This window comes from Magnolia sinica, chromosome 5 (assembly GCF_029962835.1).
Source record: "Magnolia sinica isolate HGM2019 chromosome 5, MsV1, whole genome shotgun sequence".
Taxonomy (NCBI): Eukaryota; Viridiplantae; Streptophyta; class Magnoliopsida; order Magnoliales; family Magnoliaceae; genus Magnolia; species Magnolia sinica.
Window position 1 is genome coordinate 106,197,364 of NC_080577.1, and position 20,444 is coordinate 106,217,807.

At 44.1% G+C, this 20,444-nt stretch overlaps 1 non-coding gene across 1 annotated transcript; it reads left to right on the forward strand.

Annotated features, from left to right (window-relative positions):
• The first annotated feature begins 267 nt into the window (after window positions 1-267).
• Window positions 268-374, forward strand: LOC131247475 (small nucleolar RNA R71). The gene has a single exon (XR_009171768.1). It is a non-coding gene; the product is annotated as a small nucleolar RNA R71 (small nucleolar RNA).
• Window positions 375-20,444: the final 20,070 nt, after the last annotated feature.

Consider the following 20,444-nt stretch of genomic DNA (forward strand, 5'->3'; position numbering starts at 1 on the left):
CTTTCTTTGTCAGGTTATCAAGCTTGGCGCTCAGCTCTGGCATGACTCCTATCTCATATATACCACCTCTCTTTTGTGGTTGGGGACTTCTGTCACCTCTATTTGAATAATCCCATTGCTGGGAATTTTCGCACAAGGTTTCAAAGAAGTTCCACGCTTCGACATCACTTTTGGTCATGAATGACCCTCCACTGGTGGCATCAACCATGCGGACGGTTTTGTGGTGTCAGACCGTCATAGAAGTATTGAACTTGTTGCCACTTCTCAAAACCATGGTGAGGACATTTAAGAAGCAAGTCCTTCCATCTTTCCCAACATTCATGAAAGTGCTCGCCCTCTTTTTGTGTGAAGTTAGTAATTTCTCTACGGAGGGCATTGGTTTTGTGAACGGGGAAGAACTTGTTTAAGAACTTCTTAGACAGTTGGTCCCATGTAGTGATAGATCCAACTTCTAGAGAATTCAACCATGCTTTCGCCTTATCCTTCAAAGAAAAAGGAAACAGGCGTAGGCGGATCGAATCGTCTGAGAAGTTTTGGAACTTAAAGGTGGAGCAAATGTTTAAGAATTCTTTCACATGATGATATGGGTCCTCCTTGTCCAATCCATAAAAGGATGGCAACAATTGTATGACTCCAGGTTTAAGTTCAAAGTGTGCTGCCGTAGTGGTTGGCAACACTATGCATGAAGGCGCATTAAATTGGACAGGAGCTGAATAATCTTTGAGAGCTTTAACTTCAGTCTCATTCGCCATTTCAACAGGATTATTTCTCAATCTTTCACGAATTGTTCTTTCAATCTCAGGATCAAACGGTGCTAGTTCTATATTCAGAGATCTACGTCCTAGCATAAACTATGTTATTGCAATGTAAGAAAGAAAACTAAACTAAGAAGCAACCTAAGAGAAATAAAACTAGACCTAGAAACTATGAGATTCTAAAACAAGTTAAAACTATGTAAATAAGCATGGGAAGAAAGAACCCGGAAAAGGAGATGATTGATGTCTGAAGAATAGAGAGCTCCTCCTTGTGAAGACAATGTTATTTAGCAGCTTCCTTCCTTAATTCCTGTAAACAAAAAGAAAACAAAAATAAATTAAATTTACTAAAATAATGCTAGAAATAAAAAAAATCCTAAGCAACGGTTAATTTCTAAAAAAAAAAAAAAAAAAAAAAAAAAGTTTGTAATCTTAGAAATAAAAGCTAAGTTAGTTTCTAAAAAGGGAAAATTTCTAAAAATAGGAAATTAGAAAATAAGAGAGAAACTTTCTAAAAAAATAAAACCTAAAGACTCTTCTAAAAATAATAAGACCTAAACTAGAAAATAGAAAGTTACTTGAAAGATCAGAATCTAAAATTAGAAAATAGGAAATTTCTAAAAATAAAAAAAATAAAATAGCCTAGAAATAGAAACTTTCTAAAAATAAAAAATAAAACCTTAATTCTAAAAATAAAAATTAGAAAAAAAAAATAGAAAATTTGGAAAGAGATTACTAAATTAGTAGTTTATGTCAGGTCCCTACAAAACAGGAAATAGGTTAGTTTCAAAAAAATTTAACCTAGAGTTAGTAAAAAAACCTAAGACTATGAATTATGATAAGGGAGAACCCTAAATCCAATTGGAACAAAACAGCCCCCGGCAAAAAAAACTTGATGTTTTATTTAAACCAACACAATTTAAATGTTATTTAAACTCGCAAGTATACGAATCGGATGTAGATATGGTGCGTATTACGAGATCGTTCCCACGAGGACTCTGGTCGTCACAATTCAAATCTATGATTCTCCTTAACTAATCCAATAAATAATGGAATGAATTACTAAGCACAATTTTATGAAAAAAACAATTAATTAAGAACAGGGAAGAAAATTCAATCAGAGAGAAAGCACTAGGACTTTCGAATCCACCCCTAATTATCCTAACCCTTGTTTTGTCTGTTGATTCACCTTGATCTAGATTGATACCACTTAAATAGAGAAAGCACAATCTGTGTCGTTAATCGGGCATACAAACTGTCTAATTCCTTTAAGCAATGCCATGAATGACATATCCCATATCCTTGGTCGGGTACATGGAATGTACATTCATTAAAGCACCCTGTTTCTTCCTCTATAGGAAACTTGTTCTTGATCAGACACAAGCACCTATAATAAGCATCCAAACAACATCCATATATATACTTTAATCAAGTTCATAGATGGAGAAGTATAGAATTTAAACCCATAAAGCCCACTTAAAGAAAGAAACAAATTAATTGAAATTCAAAGTAAATCAACCAATACAAGAGCTAATCAAATTAGGGGCTTCATCTCAGCCCTAGCTGAGAGATTAGTGACCCATAAAATCCATAAAAAATATTAAATAAAATTCATAAAAGAAACGTCAAACCAAATAATCTCTCTCTCTCTTCTTTCTTCTCTTTCTTCTCTTTCTTCTCTCCCTTGCTCCAGATCTGGAATCCCCTGGTTCCGAATGCCTTTCCCACGTCCAAAACTCTCCTTTTATAGCTGCTGGATGGCTGGGGTCAGTGGCAGAGTCGTAGAAGGACTCGAAGTGTAATTTTTCGCAGCCGTGATCGGTGGGCCCCACAGAGGCATTTTCTGGAAAATCTACCCCGTCCATTGGATTCAGGACGAAATTTCAGTCAAGAATAGGTGGTTTTGAAGGTCCATTAGTGCGGCCAACAGAAGAAATCTAAAAAAAACTCAGTTTTGAACGTCTCGGGGCAGTCTACTTTTGGCCTCTGTACCGCACACGTGTGTACGCATGGGCGAGGAATGTCAACATGGTTTTGAAGCTTTCGAAGCCTTCTACACGATGGACGGATCAGATCTTCCATCTGATCGAAGATGGTGGGCCACAACCGCCCGGAAGTCAGCTCTTCGCGGACGTGCGTAAGCCTTCGCACGTCCGGCGCTGCGATGCTCGGTGGGCCCCACATAAGCATTTTCGGGGAAATCCACCCCGTCCATTGGATAGAGGATGAGATTTCATTCAAAGATGGATGGTTTTGAACTTGCGTGGACGCGGCCCAAAGAAGGAATCATGCTGTTTTCATTCTGGACGTCATGGGGCAGCTTGCTTGTGTCCTCTGTACCGAACACGTGTGCACGTATGGGAGTGGAACATCAGCATGGTTTTGTAGTTCTCGAACCCATCTACACGATGGACGGCTCGGATCGGCCGTACGTGTTACCGGTGGGGCCCACAGCGGTCCGTAAAAAATGCCTTTCCGCCCGTTGCGGCGCTGGAAACGGAAAATTCCGTTTTTTTGAAGGGATGAAGTCGGGTCAGCGCTGCTGACCGACTTATGCTCGTTCGGTGCACATGCAGTGCACATGTGCACCATGCACATGTCACCCAAGGTGGGGTCCACTGTGATACTTTTGAGAAATCTGCACCGTCCATCCTTTTTATCATATTATTTCCACCGTCATGACCAAAATTAATGTATATCCAGATATCCAGCGGGCCCCACTTAATGAATTAAGGGGCTGATCTGGCCGTTAGACCACTTCCCGAGATCTTCAATGGCTGAAATTTAATATGTACGGTTAAATTATGGTCCCCATCACGTGTATGAAGTTTCGAGTTGATCGGATGGCGGGAAACATGTGATCTTGCATTCTGGACCATTTTCGAAGCCCCTTTGCCTTGCTTTCCTCAATCCCGGGCGTGTAAAATCTTCACTATTGGTTTTCTGGAGTCCATCCCGTGCTCTGGTAATTTTGGAGTACCAAATCCATGTTCTTAACATCATCTTTCAGTTAACGCTCCTGACTTCATCCTGTAACAAAAATACAATTAAAATACTCCATTAAGCATTATCATATACGTAAAATCTGTTAAAAACTCGGGTCTGATATGCAACAATAAAATAGTGCTACATCATAACCCAACGAATTCACTGTTACCTGGCCATGCCGAGCTTATCAAAAAAAAAAAAAAATCTAACTTCTCATTTATATTCCTATTTTAAACTATTTTATCATTTATAAGGAGCCTTAGTCTTAATATTTGCCCTTTGAAAATTATTGGCCACCTGAAAATTACAGAGATAGCAATTGGCACAATCAAAGTATCTGGAAAGCCCATGGACACCAATTTTCTACATCCCATACCGGGAGCCCATATAACCGCACCCACCATGATGTGTATATACCCTCCATCTAGCCACTGTGCCAGCTCACGTTAGGAGGTTCCAGGGTATAAAGCTCCAATACCTTGTGCTACATAGGTTCATCACCAAAAGGGATTCTCCATAACCTCTTGCTACACTGGCTCATCTCAATCACCACGGCCAGAAAATGGCTAATAAAAGGACCTTAATGATGGTACAGTTATTTTCATGGGCAAAACCGCGTCATGACCGTATGTCAAAGCAAATGGCTAATGATGGTATGTTTTAATAGTCTGGTTGAACTGCCAACCTTGCAAGACTTGACCAAGCTTCTTTCTAAATTAGAACTTAATCATTTATAATTTTTCAGTTGTTTCTAGATGTTGCATGAGAATAATGACGATATAAAGCTCCTCTTGGAAATGAGTTAAAATCAGGGGAATTAGCTGGTCTTCATGCAGAATGTCTCATAGATATATGGATAGGGAGAGAGGTTCATCTCTCTCTCTAGCTTTGTGTGTGTGTGTGTATCTACATACATACATGCGTAAATCATAGTCTGCACATTCTTCAACTTTACCTTTTTTTCTTTTATCAATCAGGTTGTTAATTATCAAAATGTGAGAAATCTACATTTTGGAGGACTATTTATTGTACATATTTTGTATCAGATGGGCAGTTATTGATTTAAGTCCAGGCCCTTTTTCTTGGTGTCCATCTGTAGGTGGAGGTGTGTGCACAGAACTTAATTTACCAAATGTGGGGAAAACCATTGGTGCAATTGCAGGTATTGCTGCTCAGTGAACTTCCATAATTAGTCATGCATTTTTTATGATTTGCATAGTTATGTAAAAGCATGAGTCCAAAGCATTTGGTAACTGTTACTGCAGTGGCATCTGTTGAGGTTTTTGTAAGACGTGGCGTCCATTGAGTTCCGATAATTTGTTACCAATTGAGTGTTAAACTTTTTAGGAGTTGAATTGTGTCATTGTTAGCATGTAATATTTCTTAGATGAAGCATGCTGCTCTTATTATTATTATTTTGAAGGATGAACTTTATTAGAAGGCACTCATGTCAGCGACTCATGCTCGAACCTCCCTGATTACCTAACAAGCAACTATACACATTGAGCTTCTACCAATTGGAGGGTAGTGGCTTCAATATTTTATTTTTATGTTTTTTTTTTTTTTTTTTTGGAGCAGCGTGCATATCTTGATTGTCCCCCCTCCCATTTTCTGGAGAGATCTGGCATTGAAATACCTTAAAACTCATCTTTTGAAAGGCCCCAACTCACCATATTGGATTTGATTTTTTCTTGGACTTAGGACCAAATAGTGTTCCCGGTATTGCTGAAATTACTGATAATATTGCTTGATATTGTTGATATTATTGACTGATGTTATCTGTTACACAGGTCAGCAATATAGATTTAGGGTGTAGGATAAAATTCAATGTGGATATTATTGCTGATATCAATATGATACTATCTTTAATACCTGTGAAAATTCCAGGAAAAAAAAAATGTCTTTTAACACCTGAAGTTTCATTGAAAAGTTCCACTTTTTCCTAATGTTTCCTCAAGATTCCCCAGCACTACATTCCCTGGTTATGGATACATGTTTTGTATCCTAAGTCATCGATACATGTAACAGTAATGATGCTCTGAACATGGGATCAAGGAAGTTTCACATCTTCACATATTCTAGGTTTGTGCTCATTCCAAATGCCCTATACAATTGCATATGGGATCATTTTCCAAAGAACTTTCCTCTTGGCTCAAACGGTCTAAGCAACCAATCCAACCATGCACCACTTCTGGAATTCTGGAATGACCCAAGCAATATCAAAGAGCTGAAAGAAAAAACACTTCATTTTTTATGTGATCTTACATTGCAAGAATAAATGATGCACTGATTCCTCACCTCTCCAACATAAATAACAAGCACCGGGGAGAATTTCTCAAAGAAAGAAGAACTAAAAAAAAACAAGAAGAAGAAGAAGAAGAAGAAAAAGAAAACAAAAAGAAAAAAGGAAAAAGAAACACCAGGGAGAATGTGGGGGCATTTCTGTACTTCTCTTCGTAACTCTGTTTTGAGCATGGGAATGGAGAAGCTTCAGCTTCAGCTAGAATAGTGTCAGAGCTTGTGAATGTCGAAGGCTATGGTGACTGGATACGCCTAGTAGCAGAGTTCAGATCAAAGTCTCTGCAGTCATGGTTGGATGCGCCTGCAGCAGTGTCTACTACCTTTTAGGGCTTTTTTTTTTTTTTTTTTTTAAGGAAGAGAGTGCCCAGCAAAAAGAGGGCCCTCCCGCTTCATTAAAACAGAGATGTATACAACCTAGGCTGATTTCGGGTGAGGCGACCCCCATAGAGGGCCCCACCTATCATATGCTATACAAATTTAGATTTTGAGATCCCTATAGAACCTAATCCAGACTTGTCCAAAAGAAAAAAACCCCTTACCACCCGGGGGAGGCACGCAGAAAATCCTTGCCCAATTGCTACGAACTACCGTCTCTAGCCAATCCATCAGCCAGCCCATTTCCCTCCCTAGGAATGAGAGAGAACCGAAAAATGCCCCTGCCGCATAACCTCAAAATCCGACTTACCAAGAATTTCTATTTCCAAGCAACAGCAAAGTCCCCTGATAAGCAGCCCACCACCCAATTTGAGTCTGTTTCTATTAGCACTTTGTCAAAACCAGAAGACAAACATAGCTCCACCCCATCATGAACAGCTCGAAGTTCTGCTAAATTGTTGGAAGCAATCCCATATCCCCTGGAAAAGGCCAATTTTAAGTCCCCGTGGTTGTCCCTACAGATGCCCCCTCCTCCAGCAGGGCCAGGGTTGGAAAGAGCCGAGCCATCAACGTTAAGCTTTAGCCAACCCTCTGGCGGCCTAATCCACTTAACAACAGCAAAACCCGCAGATGGAGCGGAGGAAGACTCAAATCCCTTGGGCCAAGAACCCCCAAGAACGAGACGAGGATGCTGGGTGCGAGACCATCCCTGGATAGCTCCCATCCAAACTATGATCTTCCCAAAAACACCTGCAACCGAGATGGAAACTCCCTCAAATTTGGAATTGTTCCTCGCTTTTCAAATTTCTCACATAGCAAATGCTGGGATGATCCAAAGAAGAACCAGAAACCTTTTGAAAGGGAGAGGCCTAAACCACCACCAATGAAGCCGGTCGAGGATGGTGATATGGTGAGAGGGGGAGATCCCGAAATAGTTTGCAACCATCTGCCAAATATTCGAAGCCAAACTTCCCAATAAAAAGAGGTGTTGTAGAGATTCAGTGGAGGGCGTGCCACCTGGGCCAACCCCACAGCAAGCGCACTTCGAAACCAACGCGATCCCTTTCTTCTGAATTCTTTCTTCTACCGGCAAGGTCCCCTGAATCAGCTTCCACAAAAAAACGAAGACCTTTGGGGGAATCTTAGGGTGTCAAACTCTTTTTGGCCAATCTTTGATTTGACCACAGAGCCTATCAACATCCCAGGCAGTCCTAATTGAGAAGTTCCCACCGGGATCAAGCGACCAGATTGGACAATCCTCAAATGCAATCGTACAGAAGCCATTGAGGGATATATGGGCTTGAATCTAGCCTAGAAGCTCCACAGGGGAGTCCAGCAAGATCCCCTCTTCTCCGAGATAGTCGACCACACGCAGGGCCCTCTGATTAGGCTGAATATGCACTAATGGCAGTGATTCCAAACAGCCCAAACCCGACCAGTTGTAGTCCCACAATTTGATGTGCCTCCGCCCTACCTGCCATAGGATGTTCCTGTCCACCACAGGGAACAGACCCACCAGGCGCTTCCAAAGAGGAGAAGCTCCCACTAAGAGCCTTCTGGAGTTACCTGCAGGCCTATCAGCCCCATATTTTGCCTTCATAAATCCTACCCAAAGCCTACTCCCCTCCCTAAACCTTATAGCCCAAGCCAGCTTCAAATGAAAGGCCTTCATGACATCCTGAATTTTCCTGATACCGAGACCCCCCTCTTCCTTAGGGAGAGCGATCGCATTCTATTTTCTCCAATGAATCTTCTGCCTCCCTTCCCGCCATCCCCAAAAGAAATTTGCAAAACATACCTCCCACTGAGAATTACTTTCTCTGGGACAACAGTAGTCGCAAGTGTATGAATTAGGATACCGCAAAGGATAGCCGAAATAAGCGTGAGCCTCCCTGCCTAAGAGAGAACCTTGGCTTTCCACCCTTGAATTTTGGCAGCCACCTTGTCAACTATTGGGCTAAGATGGCTGCTGATGAGCCTCCTAGAAACTATCAGCACTCCCAGATAAATGAGATTGGAGGAAGGGCCTAGGCCCAGAGATCTCTCTATACATCTTTTCCTAGCAAAGGACATCTTTGGAGAGTAGAAGAACGCACTTTTCCTCAGATTTATCTTCTAACCAGAAACCATTTGAAAAGCTGCCAGGAAAGAGTGGACCGCATGGAGATTTTCGGGCTCCGTTTAAAAAAAGGATGGTGTCATCGGCGTACAAGAGGTGCGTGACCTGCTTGCACCCCCTTTTCAGCTTAAAAGGCAGGCACAACCTGTCCCCAACTAACTTGGAAAAACCCCTGCTCAAAACTTCAGTCATAAGAATAAATAGATTGGGGGAGAGAGGGTCACCTTGCCTCAACCCGCGAGATGATTGGAAGAAACCGCAACTTTCACCATTCACCAACACAGAAAACCAATTTTTATTCCAGCAAGATTCCACCAAATTGACCCATCTGGGGCAAAAACCGAAGCAAAGAAGTACCTGCTTTAAAAAATGTCAACCCACCCTGTCATAGGCCTTCTCCATATCAAGCTTCAATACTAGATTCCCCCCTCTAACCTTTCTGCCAAGGTCCTGAAACACCTCTTAACAAAGAGCGATGTTTTCAGCTATAGAGCGCCCTTTAACAAAAGCCCCTTGCTCAGAAGAAATCAGCCTAGGGAGAAAGGCGCTGAGCCTAGAAACGATGATTTTCGTGAAGATTTTGTACACCCTGTTGCATAAAGTTATGGGCTGGAAATCGGTGAGGGATTTCACCCCCTGAATAAGGGTGGGCATGAATCCCCTGGGCAACTCGCTACCAAGGAAAAAAGCGTTAACCGCCTTGAATATGTCGAATCTCACAATGTTCTAGCAGCCCTTGTAGAAAGCATCGGAAAACCCATCAGGGCCGGGGGCACTATCTATAAAAAGGGAGAAAACTGCTACTCTGACTTCCTCAAGGGAGGGAGCCCTCATAAGATCACTATTATCTTGATCGGTAACCAAAGATGGGATGCAATGAAGCAAATCACTGTGAGCCTCTAAAGGAGATTCCACCATTTTTGAAGAGAGCAGCTCTTTCATAAAACCCTTCGGTTCGGCCTTGATCACAGCTATATCAGAGGATATATCCCCAGATGCCAACTGAATTTCTTGGATCGTGGACCGTCTCACTCTCTCAGTAGCTACCAGATGGAAGAACTTAGTGTTTCGATCGCCCTCGGCCAACCAGCTGTTGCGGGATTTTTGTTTCAAGAAAATCTCCTCGGCTAGCTCTAGATAAGTGACTTTTTGCCTGGCCCTAGCAAGATCTTCCTGACTAATAGCTGAGAGGGGAGATTGGGACTAAGATTCCAACAAGGCTAGCTCATTTTCTGCCTCTTTAAGATTCCTGAAAACATCCCCAAAAACTTCTCTATTCCAAACTCTTAACTACACTTTTAGCTTCTTTATTTTCAGCATCAGTTTAAACATGGGCTGATCTGAGAACTGCTGATTCCAGACGCCTTCAACTAGCTGCAAAAAGGATTTGTCCAAGAGCCACATCCGCTGAAAACGGAAGGGCCTGGAGACAGAAACCACCGTGGAAGGGAAGGCCAACAGAATTGGAGAGTGATCCGAATTTAGCCAAGGAAGATGTTTGACTTGGAAGCCTCGGAAAGTTTGTATCCACCCCACGTTGCAAAGAATCCCATCCAGCCTAGCCAAAACTCTAGTGTTTCCACCATAATTGTTACACCAGGTGAAACGGTTCCCAGAAAAACCTGCGTCCAATAGCCCGGCTTTGTTAATAGCCTCTCGGAACTCCGTGGAGCTAGCTTGATCTTGGCTTCTATTCCCTAATCTCTCGGAGGATTCTAGCACAGCATTGAAGTCGCTGCAAACTACCCAAGGCTCATTCATACTAAATGCCAAGGATTCCATTGAATCCCAAAGAAACCTATGGCTGAACCTGAAACATTTAGCATAAACAAAGGAGAGACAACAGGGAGAAGCAGAGTTGGGCAAAGAGATACGAATGGAGATAATCTGGTTAGTCATACCAATAACAGAGACAGGAAGATCCTCTCTATGGAAGATCCAAATCTTACCCCCAAACTCTGCATTAGAGATGGAAGCATGGAACCCAAGCTTTAAACCTGTAACATCTCGGAAAAACCTGTACAAAGACCCGAGTACCACCTTAGGCAGAAATCACCCAGGACCAAAACCTTTTAGAAATTAGGTTAATGCTAGCAAGTGTTAAACTAGAGTGCTTATGAAATTAGCACTAATCGCTTTAAATATGATCTGCAAGACTAAAAACGTGCAGAATCATTGACGTTATATTACCCTAAAATCTAGAATCCATCCCTAAACCCGGTTGCTCTCAGAAGCACACCGAAACTCCGTATCGGACCTAGACCGCACGTCGAAAGTCCGATGACCGCAAAACTATACAGTTATGACCACATTACTGACTTGACAACCTCCTCGGAAATCAAGTCTTAATTGTGTCTAAAAATGCAAACTCGAGCCTGGAGCAAAGTGTGTGAGAAACGTGAAAATATTTAGAAATAAAATTCGAATTTAAGTAATCTGAGTCGTGTTGCTTACGGACCAAATATAAAGATTCAGACTGTCAGAATTTGACCTAAATACACCCTCGGATCAAGAGAAATGTCCCACACATGTCTGTGTACTTGTGACCCTGATCGAGTGACCGTGACCGTTGAACTGAAACTGGTCCGCCACGGCTGATTTGTAAATCCGATCGAAACGAAAACTTAGCCTGACCTAGATCCATGGTCAGGGAGCTTAAGTCCAACCGCACGTGGAAAAGGGGCCACCAGAAGTACTCCGTTGGACCGGAACGGTCCGTATTTGGATATAACCTAAGTATACCTTGGTCCTAGGGCCATTCCTATCAAACCTGGGCCTATATAAGGACCTTAAACCCTCTCCCTCTCACTCCATACGAATTTGATAAAACCCTAGGAGAGAGAAGAGAAAAGAGAAGGGAAAAGAGAGAAAGTGAGAGTGAGAGTTGGAGATTCTTCCTGTGATTCGATCCCGCTACTCCACGCACTTAACCGCCACTCCTGTATCGCTATACAGGCGATTCCATTTCTGTTCTTAAGTAAGATAACCTAACCCTAATCTGTTTTAGGGTTTCAGATAGTGTAAGTTATGAAATAGCTAACCTAATTTATGTTATAGGTTGTCAATCTGCCGTAAACAAAGACTTGCTTTAAAACTGAGTTCGTTACAAGTCTACCGGCGAAAGGTGCGAACTATAAATGTATAGGTTTTGGTTTTCAAGGCTTTCAATGTTGGTTAATGGTTTATTACTGATGTGAGTGTAATTTCACATGCCAAATGCGATGTTTGTATCGTGTTTCTGATACATATGAACTATTGAGTTTAGAGTATTTCATGTATAGGTAGAAAGTATCGTATACGTATGGAATTTGAACGTGTGTTTGCCATAATTAATTGTCGTATGTTTATGCTAGTTGTATCTGTAACAACTCCTTAGCGAAAGGATTTGCCTTAATACATGCTATCACCAACATACGTCATGTATGTTGAAATATGTAGTCTAAGTGTCTGTAGAAATGTCTGAATGAACAAGTGTGTAATAAATTGTACTTTATATGGGTGTTGAGAAGAGATTATCAACTATCTTAACGATATGTATGATTTTCTTCATGTAACTTATATTCTTTGTCTGTTTTACTAAAACACTGCCTATGTGTGAATTCATGTTTAAGTTGAAATCCATCAAATGCTCACACGCTTGTATGATTGGAATTGTTGATCCATTACTGTTCTGATTAGCTTGTATGATTATCTGTTATAATTGAATGTGTTTGGGACTACGGAATAGTCCAGGCAATCGGTAACAAACTTGAAATAGGTGGCTGAGGTTATCTCGCCACATAGGACGTGATCGATGAATCCGAGCCGTACTTGGGATGTTGGGAGTGGTTAGGCTACACGAAGTGCTTACGCACTCCATGTCGATTAACTCAACGTGCACTCGTACTAGTCAAGCTGTCAAGTAACCCGATTGACCCGATATATGTTCACCATGTATGGACGCTACTGCTTGAATCTAAGGTACCAAACTCACCAGTGAAAACCCTTTTAAACCTTAGTACCTCGATCCGCTAAGACTCATGAGCCGGGCATGGTGGTATGGGACACCGTGGTCGAGCTGTCGGCCTACGCTGGGGTGACGAGCCTCCCCGTAGTAACCAGTGAGCAACCCAGACTCGTGAGCCGAATACGGTGGTATGGGAAACTATATTCGAGTTGTCTGCCTACACTGATAAGGTGACGAGCTCTTTGTAGTGACCTCGAGCATACACTAAGACTGCATAGAGGCGACGAGCCCTTACGTAGCAACAAGAGTACACTATGCTGCACTGATAAGGTAACGAGCCCTTTGCAGTGACCTAAAACCATATCATCGTATGAGATTTACTAGGACGGACGACCCTAGAATGGATCATTATTTGGGAATTGATATAAGGGAGGTACCTTGGCTTTTCAACCCTGCTGTATGAAAGGGAGTAATAATAACTCAGTAATCATGCTCATTTCATCGCACTGCATGTGCCACAGGTTGAAGAGCACAGAGGAAAGAAAGCATGCAGCGACTGTAAGATGGTGTCGCACGAGGAAGTGTAGGCGAGGGCATGCATCATGCTTTTATTTTATCCTTGCATTAATAAGAGTATTTAGGAATGTCTGATATGTCTGCTTTATCATTACTGCTTGATTGAATTAACAACATGTTAACCTTTCGCTTTATGGTTCTACTGAGTTGATCACTCACTCCCACGCTCTGGGACGGTGTTCTAAACACCCACCAGACTCTGTCTTAGTTGCAGATGATGATGCGACTCCGGAGGCGGAGCCCGATTACTATGATGATCAGGATGAGTTCTCATATATGCAATTCTCTGGTGGTTTCGCTTAGGCCATCCGGATCGAAGGGGCTACAAGGTTTATTATTGTAGTTGAACTATTTTGAACTATTACATGTATATGGTGACTCAGTGATGTATTCATACTCTAAAGACCGATCGTGATCCTTTTAGTTCATACACGTTTATATACATTTTTCAATCTTCCGCTTGCGTTATATGAATTGATCTGGAGTATGAATTACTATTTGGTATAATCCCACTCATGATTAATACACTAACACAGACAACATTTAACCATCATTATTTACGTTGCATAAGTGATGCGTTGGAACTCGGGAGTTGGACTTTTACTCGACACCGGATTTTCAGGGCACTACAAGTTGGTATCAGAGAATGATTTGGATTAAACCGGACCTGGGTTATGGTCACACGACGTATGCTGACGCTTTTTGACATAGTTGGGTGAGAGAAAAATGTAGAGACAAGCTTAAGTTTCCCCGATTTCACCAATTGGCAAAGTTCACTGAAAACAAACATCGAGATCGGGTCTGTACACATCCCTGATCACTTGAGTCGACTCCGAATCATCCCTAGACCGACAATCGATGAGTTTAGACCATGATTTACCCAATCCCAGCCTTCAACAATCGAGAAAAGACGATGTTACATCAGAAAGTGCTCGAAAGGACCCGAAACGACTTAAAATGGAGTCGGGGGCCAAACGAAATACTTTCAGGGGGACCCAGGGTAGGACCCACACCTTTTTGGGACCTAAAGGGCAGGAGGACCTCACCCAAAGGGGAGCCCTCTCCGGATAGTCCAGCGACCAGCGAGGACCTTGCCGATTTGGCGAGGCCTCGTCGCCAAACGGGCCTAGCCGGGAGGGCCAGCTAGGGCCGACAGGTCCTGTGTGCTGTGGGGCCCACGGACGCAGGTAGGGTCGATTAAAACCCCTCTTATGCTATCTCTCCTTCACAAACCACCACCCTAAGCTTTCCTTTTCTCCAAAAATTTCAGATTTTCCATTCAAACCCCTCCTCCAAACGCTCCCTTTCTCATTTTCGTGCAACCCTTGCACCACCCCTTCAAAAACCCTCTACCACCACTGTCAACCCCTTTCCATTCTCTCATTTGAGCTCTTAAACCCTCCATTTGAGTCTCAAATTCGTGTAAACTCACTAACCTATCATATTCTATCATTTTTCCTCTTTATTCCCACTTTTTCTTCTATTTCAATGGCTCTTTTTGAGCTTGTGACGACTATTTTCTCTCTTTTCGACCTTCTTTCTCTCATGGGAAAGAAAAGAGCTCCTGTGGAAGAAGCTGGGCCTAGTCGCACTACTCGTTAGAGGAGACCGAGAGGTGCCGCTGCAAGTACGAGCGTCACTCGGGAGTTTCAGACTAAACGGGATCTTGATCCCCAGGCTCCCGTTGGAAGGACTCTGTTGGTGGAGCTGTCGCATGGAGTTTATGAGAGCTATAGGGTCCTTTTTGAAGCTCATGTGGATGCAAGGCTATTTGGAGAATACCTCTTGCTCGAGCACCTGGAAAAGGCCGGGTGGGGTCCGCTATTTGAGGGCGAGTATCGCGCCAATATGGGCACTGTCCGAGCTTTCTATGCCCACATTCGAGAGCCTACTTTAGAGCCCTTGCAATTTAAGATTCCTTGTGGAAGAGATCGAGAAGCCACAATTGACTTTGGTTTAGTATCTCGGCTTATGAATGTGCCTCTTGGCAAGGTACATGCAAGTGAGAAGAATCTGAGGAGTGCACATGAAAGAGATCACCGCACACGGACCCTTTATGGCCAACTAGTTCAGTGGCAACCCAACAATAGCCTTTTAGCGACCAATATAACTGGTGACTTCCGTCTACTTCACCACATCTTCACGTTCAACATCTACCCCAGGTGGAGCAACCGCAGCGAGTGCACGCGCCTGATGGTAGATTTCCTGTATCAAGTGGGGTAAGAAGAGAAGCTGTGTGTACCTACTTATGTTCTGCGATAGATAATTCTCACCGCATGCTCTAACAGGAGGTCGGATTCACTCCCATTCGGCCAACTCATATGCAAGATTGCACATGAGTTTGGCTACAAACTTGGGGCGGAAAAGCCGGTGCTGATCCATTACATCAATGAAGCAACTCTCAATCAGATGGGAATTAGGCCACGGCAACGACAAGCCTGACTTGATGAGAGTGAGGATGAGACAGAGAGCGAAGAGGAAGAGAGTGAGGAAGAAGGAGGAGCTGAAATAGAAGAAGAGCAGAGCGAGGAAGAAGAGGAGGCCCAAGATACGGATGAGAACTCCCCTCCTACGGCACCGGAGCATGGCACTATTCAAGCTTGCATAACTCGACTTGAGGAAGGTCAGGCTGTCCTACGACAGGATATAATGGATCTTCGGGGCCTCATGAAACACAAGTTTAAGAAAGTGACTCGCACTTTGAAGTCCATCCTATGCTGCCTACATGATAAGGGTGCCCCTCCTCCGTCTCCAGACTCGGATGTCTAGTCATCCATGTCGTCGCCCTAGTTTATTTTGTTGTTGTCTTAGAGAGTGTGTGTTTTAATGTTGGTAAGCCTAGTAGTAGTATAGGTGGAAAGTCTGTTGTGCTAGTTGGCTTGTTTTAACGTTTGCAGCTTTACTTGTAATAGCTCATATGTATTTCCTGTCATGATTCATGTTATGACGTATCTCATGTAATTGTAACAATTTTGGTAAATGAAATGCATGCGGTATCTTTTGCTATGAAGTCGTGTGGAATGCTTAAAGGATTGTGTATTGCTATGCTACATCTTACGTAAGTTGCACCCTATTTTATATAGGGAATGCCACCTAAGGTCACGTGGAGCATGGCACGTCTCACACTTATTGATTCAATGGACCAGGCACCTCCCCAGAGTGATGGTCGCACGGACCCTGGTTTGGGCCCGGTTCGTGAGACTATGCCTGAGCCTCAGCTTTCTACTTGCCCTACGGTTGGGCCGCCACCCTACACACCACCGATTCGTGATCAAAATCGTGCGTCTTCTTTGACGCAGCATGAGCCTCAGTCGGCCCCACCTACTGATAGGTTAGAGCAGTTGATGATGATGATGCAACAGCAACACCAGCATCTCTTGACCACTATTGCAGGGGCCCTAGCTCAGGGTGGAAGTGCGACTCCACCTTCACCATCTGTACGCCCTGCTGGAACTGTAGGGCCTTCCGCTCAGGATGAGGGTGTGCCTTCACCTGCACCTACTATATACTCTAAGGGGAACTTGGATACGAGTGGCCTCCTCGAGCGATTCCAGTGCTTGCGGCCTCCTACCTTTGCGGGTTCTCACAGACCTGAGGAGGCCGAATATTGGCTAGACCGCATCTCTAAAATGCTGAAGATGCTACACTGTACAGAGCTGGAGCAGGTCGAGTTGGCCACCTTTATGTCTGAAAAGGAGGCCGCTTGTGGTGGGATAGTGTCCTACGAACCGTTGCAGTTGACTATATATGGACGTGGGCAGCTTTTGAGTTCTGCTTCCATGAGAAGTACTATCCCCAGACATACCGGCACGAGAAGGAGAATGAGTTCTTGCGCCTCAGATAGGGAGGCATGTTAGTGACAGAGTATGAGCACCGGTTTACGGAGTTGGGCAGGTACGTCCCTACAGTACTTGTTGACGCGCAGATGCGGATGCGGCATTTTTCCGAGGGCTTGCGACTTGAAATTCGCTCGAAGATGTATTGTACTAGCATACCCTCCTATGCCGAGCTAGTACACATGTCTATGTGGGCGGAGCAGGACGGGGATCAATTGTCACGTTCTCGTGGGCCAATAATCCTTAGGCCACGACCGGATATGCCAAGTGGGCCATTCCTCGGCAAGAGATTCCGTATCGACTCTCCTCCCAGGATCGCGGCGCCACTAGTTCCGATGAGGCGACCTGGTGTGACATGTACATATTGTGGGAGACCAGGTCATGCTGCGAAGAGCTGTTTTGCATGCATGAGAGATAGTGGGTTTTCGCCGCCATAGAGAATCGACCGTCCTCACCCTCAGGCTCTATCGGCTCCACCCCTACAGACAGCACCTGCACATCCTTCCTTCAGGCCCCCTACACCTCGATTTAGTCCACCTCAACGACCAATGGTGCCTCAGCCCAACAGATCTCAGCAGGCACGCGTTCACGCACTTACAGCAGAAGCGCCTGACACTACAGCTACCGTACCTTTGGCCTTCGAGCTCACCGCCCACGTTGAAGGTACCCCTATATTTTTGTTGGTAGATACAGGATCCACTATATCCGTGATATCACATTCTGCAGTCAAGCACTTAGGGCTGAATACGACTCCGATGGTTGGAGTACGAGTTATCGCGGCACCAGGGACTTTTTCAGATGCCACTAAAATGTGTGCGGGTTGTTTGATAGATCTAGGGAGTAGGACAATATGCATTGACTTGATTGTCACCACACTATACCATTTCGACGTCATCCTTGGTTTGGATTGGTTAACTGAAGTGAGGGCCGAGATTGACTGCGAGACCCGTCTAGTGACAGCGTATGGACCTGAGGGCAAGCCCTTTACATTTTCCTTGCAGGTCAGTTGCCCTTTTCAAGTTCTTTTTTATGCTTCCCTACTGAAGAATATTAATGGCCCGACACTTGAAAATACGCCTGTAGTTCGAAATTTTGGGGAAGTGTTCAGTAAGATACCGGGGCTACCTCCTCGTAGTGAGATTGATTTCACTATTGATCTAGCGCCTGGTGCGACGCCCATATCTCTTTCGACTTATCGCATGGCTCCATGTGAGATGGAGGAACTGAGGAAACAGATCGACGATCTCTTAGATGCTGGCTTCATACGGCCGAGTGTGTCTCCTTGGGGAGCACTCGTGTTATTTGTGAAGAAGGACGGGTCACTACGGTTGTGTATTGATTACCGCAAATTGAACCAAGTGACGGTGAAGAACAAGTATCCTCTGCCCAGGATAGACGATTTGTTTGATCAGTTGAGAGGAGCGCAGTATTTCACGAAGATCGACTTGCAGTCAGGGTATCATCAGTTGCGCATTAGGGATGAAGACATGTAGAAGACGGCTTTCAGGACTTATTTTGGGCACTATGAATTTCTTGTGATGTCGTTCGGTCTTATGAATGTTCCAGCTGTGTTCATGGACTTGATGAACAGAGTATTTCGGCCGTTCCTTTACCGATTCGTCATTGTGTTTATTGACGACATTCTGATATACTCCAAGAGTCGGGAAGAACACGAGAAACACCTGCGAGCAGTCTTGGACACTCTGAGGAAGAACCAGTTGTTCGTCCAGTACAAGAAATGCGACTTCTGGAAAGAAAAAGTCAAGTTCCTGGGACATGTGGTGTCCAAGGAAGGAATCGCTGTGGACCTTGCTAAGGTAGCCGCAGTTCAGGACTGGGAGCAGCTGGGTTCGGTTACCTAGGTGAGGAGTTTTCTTGGTCTGGCAGGTTACTATTGACGATTCATTTGGGATTTCTCGAAGATAGCCAGACCTTTGTCTCAGTTGACAAGGAAAGATTTGAAGTTCGCCTGGAATGAAAAAGCAGAAGCAGCTTTTTAGGAGTTGAAGGACAGGTTGAGGTCCGGCCCTGTGCTACTATTGCTATAGCAAGGGGTCAAGTATGTCATATATACCAACGCGTCTCGTGTTGGTTTGGGTTGTGTCCTTATGCAGAAGGACAGGGTGATTGCATATGCCCTGAGACAGTTGAGGAAACACGAGGAGAATTACCCTACTCACGACCTCGAGTTAGTAGCTAGCAATCATATTTACATTAAAGCTCTGGAGACATTACCTCTACGGAGAGGAGCTTGAGTTCTTTTGCGACCACAAGAGCCTTAAGTATATATTCACTCAGCGGGATTTGAATATGAGGCAGCGCCGATGGATGGAAACCCTGAAGGACTTTAAGTTCGAGGTCTCCTACCATCCTAGAAAGGCCAACCTTGTGGCAGACACACTGAGCCGCAAGAAAGCATTGGCATTTGCGGCTCCATTAATGGTAGCAGAGTGGGACATGGTAGAGTTCGTGCGAGACTTTGAGCAGAAACTCACGGTGTAGGAGCCGTATGAGAGCATCGCATATATTCGAGTACAACCCCTCATTGATGACAGGATCATCGCGGCTCAGACAGACGATGAGCTATTTGCGAAGATGAGGGAACAGGCTAGCAGCGATGAAGATGCCGAATGGAGAGTTGGAATGGATGGAGGCTTACGTTACCGTGGCAGCCTATTCGTCCCAAACCTCCCTGACTTGAGGAAAGAAGTTCTTGAGGTTGCTCACGATTCTAGGATGGTTATGCATCCAGGCAGTACAAAGATGTATCGTGACATGAAGAGGTCGTACTGGTAGGATAATATGAAGACTCATATAGAAGATTATGTATCCCGTTGTCTCACGTGCCAGTAGGTCAAGGCAGAGCATCGCCGACCTCCTGGACTACTTCAGCCCATGCCCATAGCAGAATGGAAGTGGGACTTCATCTCTATGGATTTCATCTCAAGGCTGCCAAAGACAAGGAAGGGTTATGACTCTATTTGGGTGATCGTAGACCGGTTGACGAAATCGGCTCATTTCCTCCCTATCAGAGTTTCAAACTCTGCAGAGGAGTTGGCTAGATTGTACATCAAAGAGATTTTACATCTGCATGGAGTTCCTTTGAAGATTGTGTCGGACCGAGACACGTGATTTACATCCATTTTCTAGACTCGCATCTAGGAAGTGATGGGTGTAAAGTTGAAGTTCAGTACCGCGTTCCACCCACAGACTGACGGGCAGACGGAACGGGTGAATCAGACTCTGAAAGATATGTTGCGGGCTTGTGTGCTGGATTTCAAGGATAGTTGGGATGATTGTCTTCCCTATGCAGAGTTCGCCTATAATAACAGCTTCCAGCGAAGTATTAGCATGGCTCCTTACGAGGCACTGTATGGGCGCCCGTGCAAAGTGCCGCATTGCTGGGCAGAGATTGGTGAGAAAAGCTTGATTGGCACAGAGTTAGTACAGGCGACCTCAGAGAAGATCGACATTATCAGGCGCCAACTGCTGACAGCGCAGAGCAGATAGAAGAGCTACGCCAATACAAGACGGTGACCGCTAAAGTT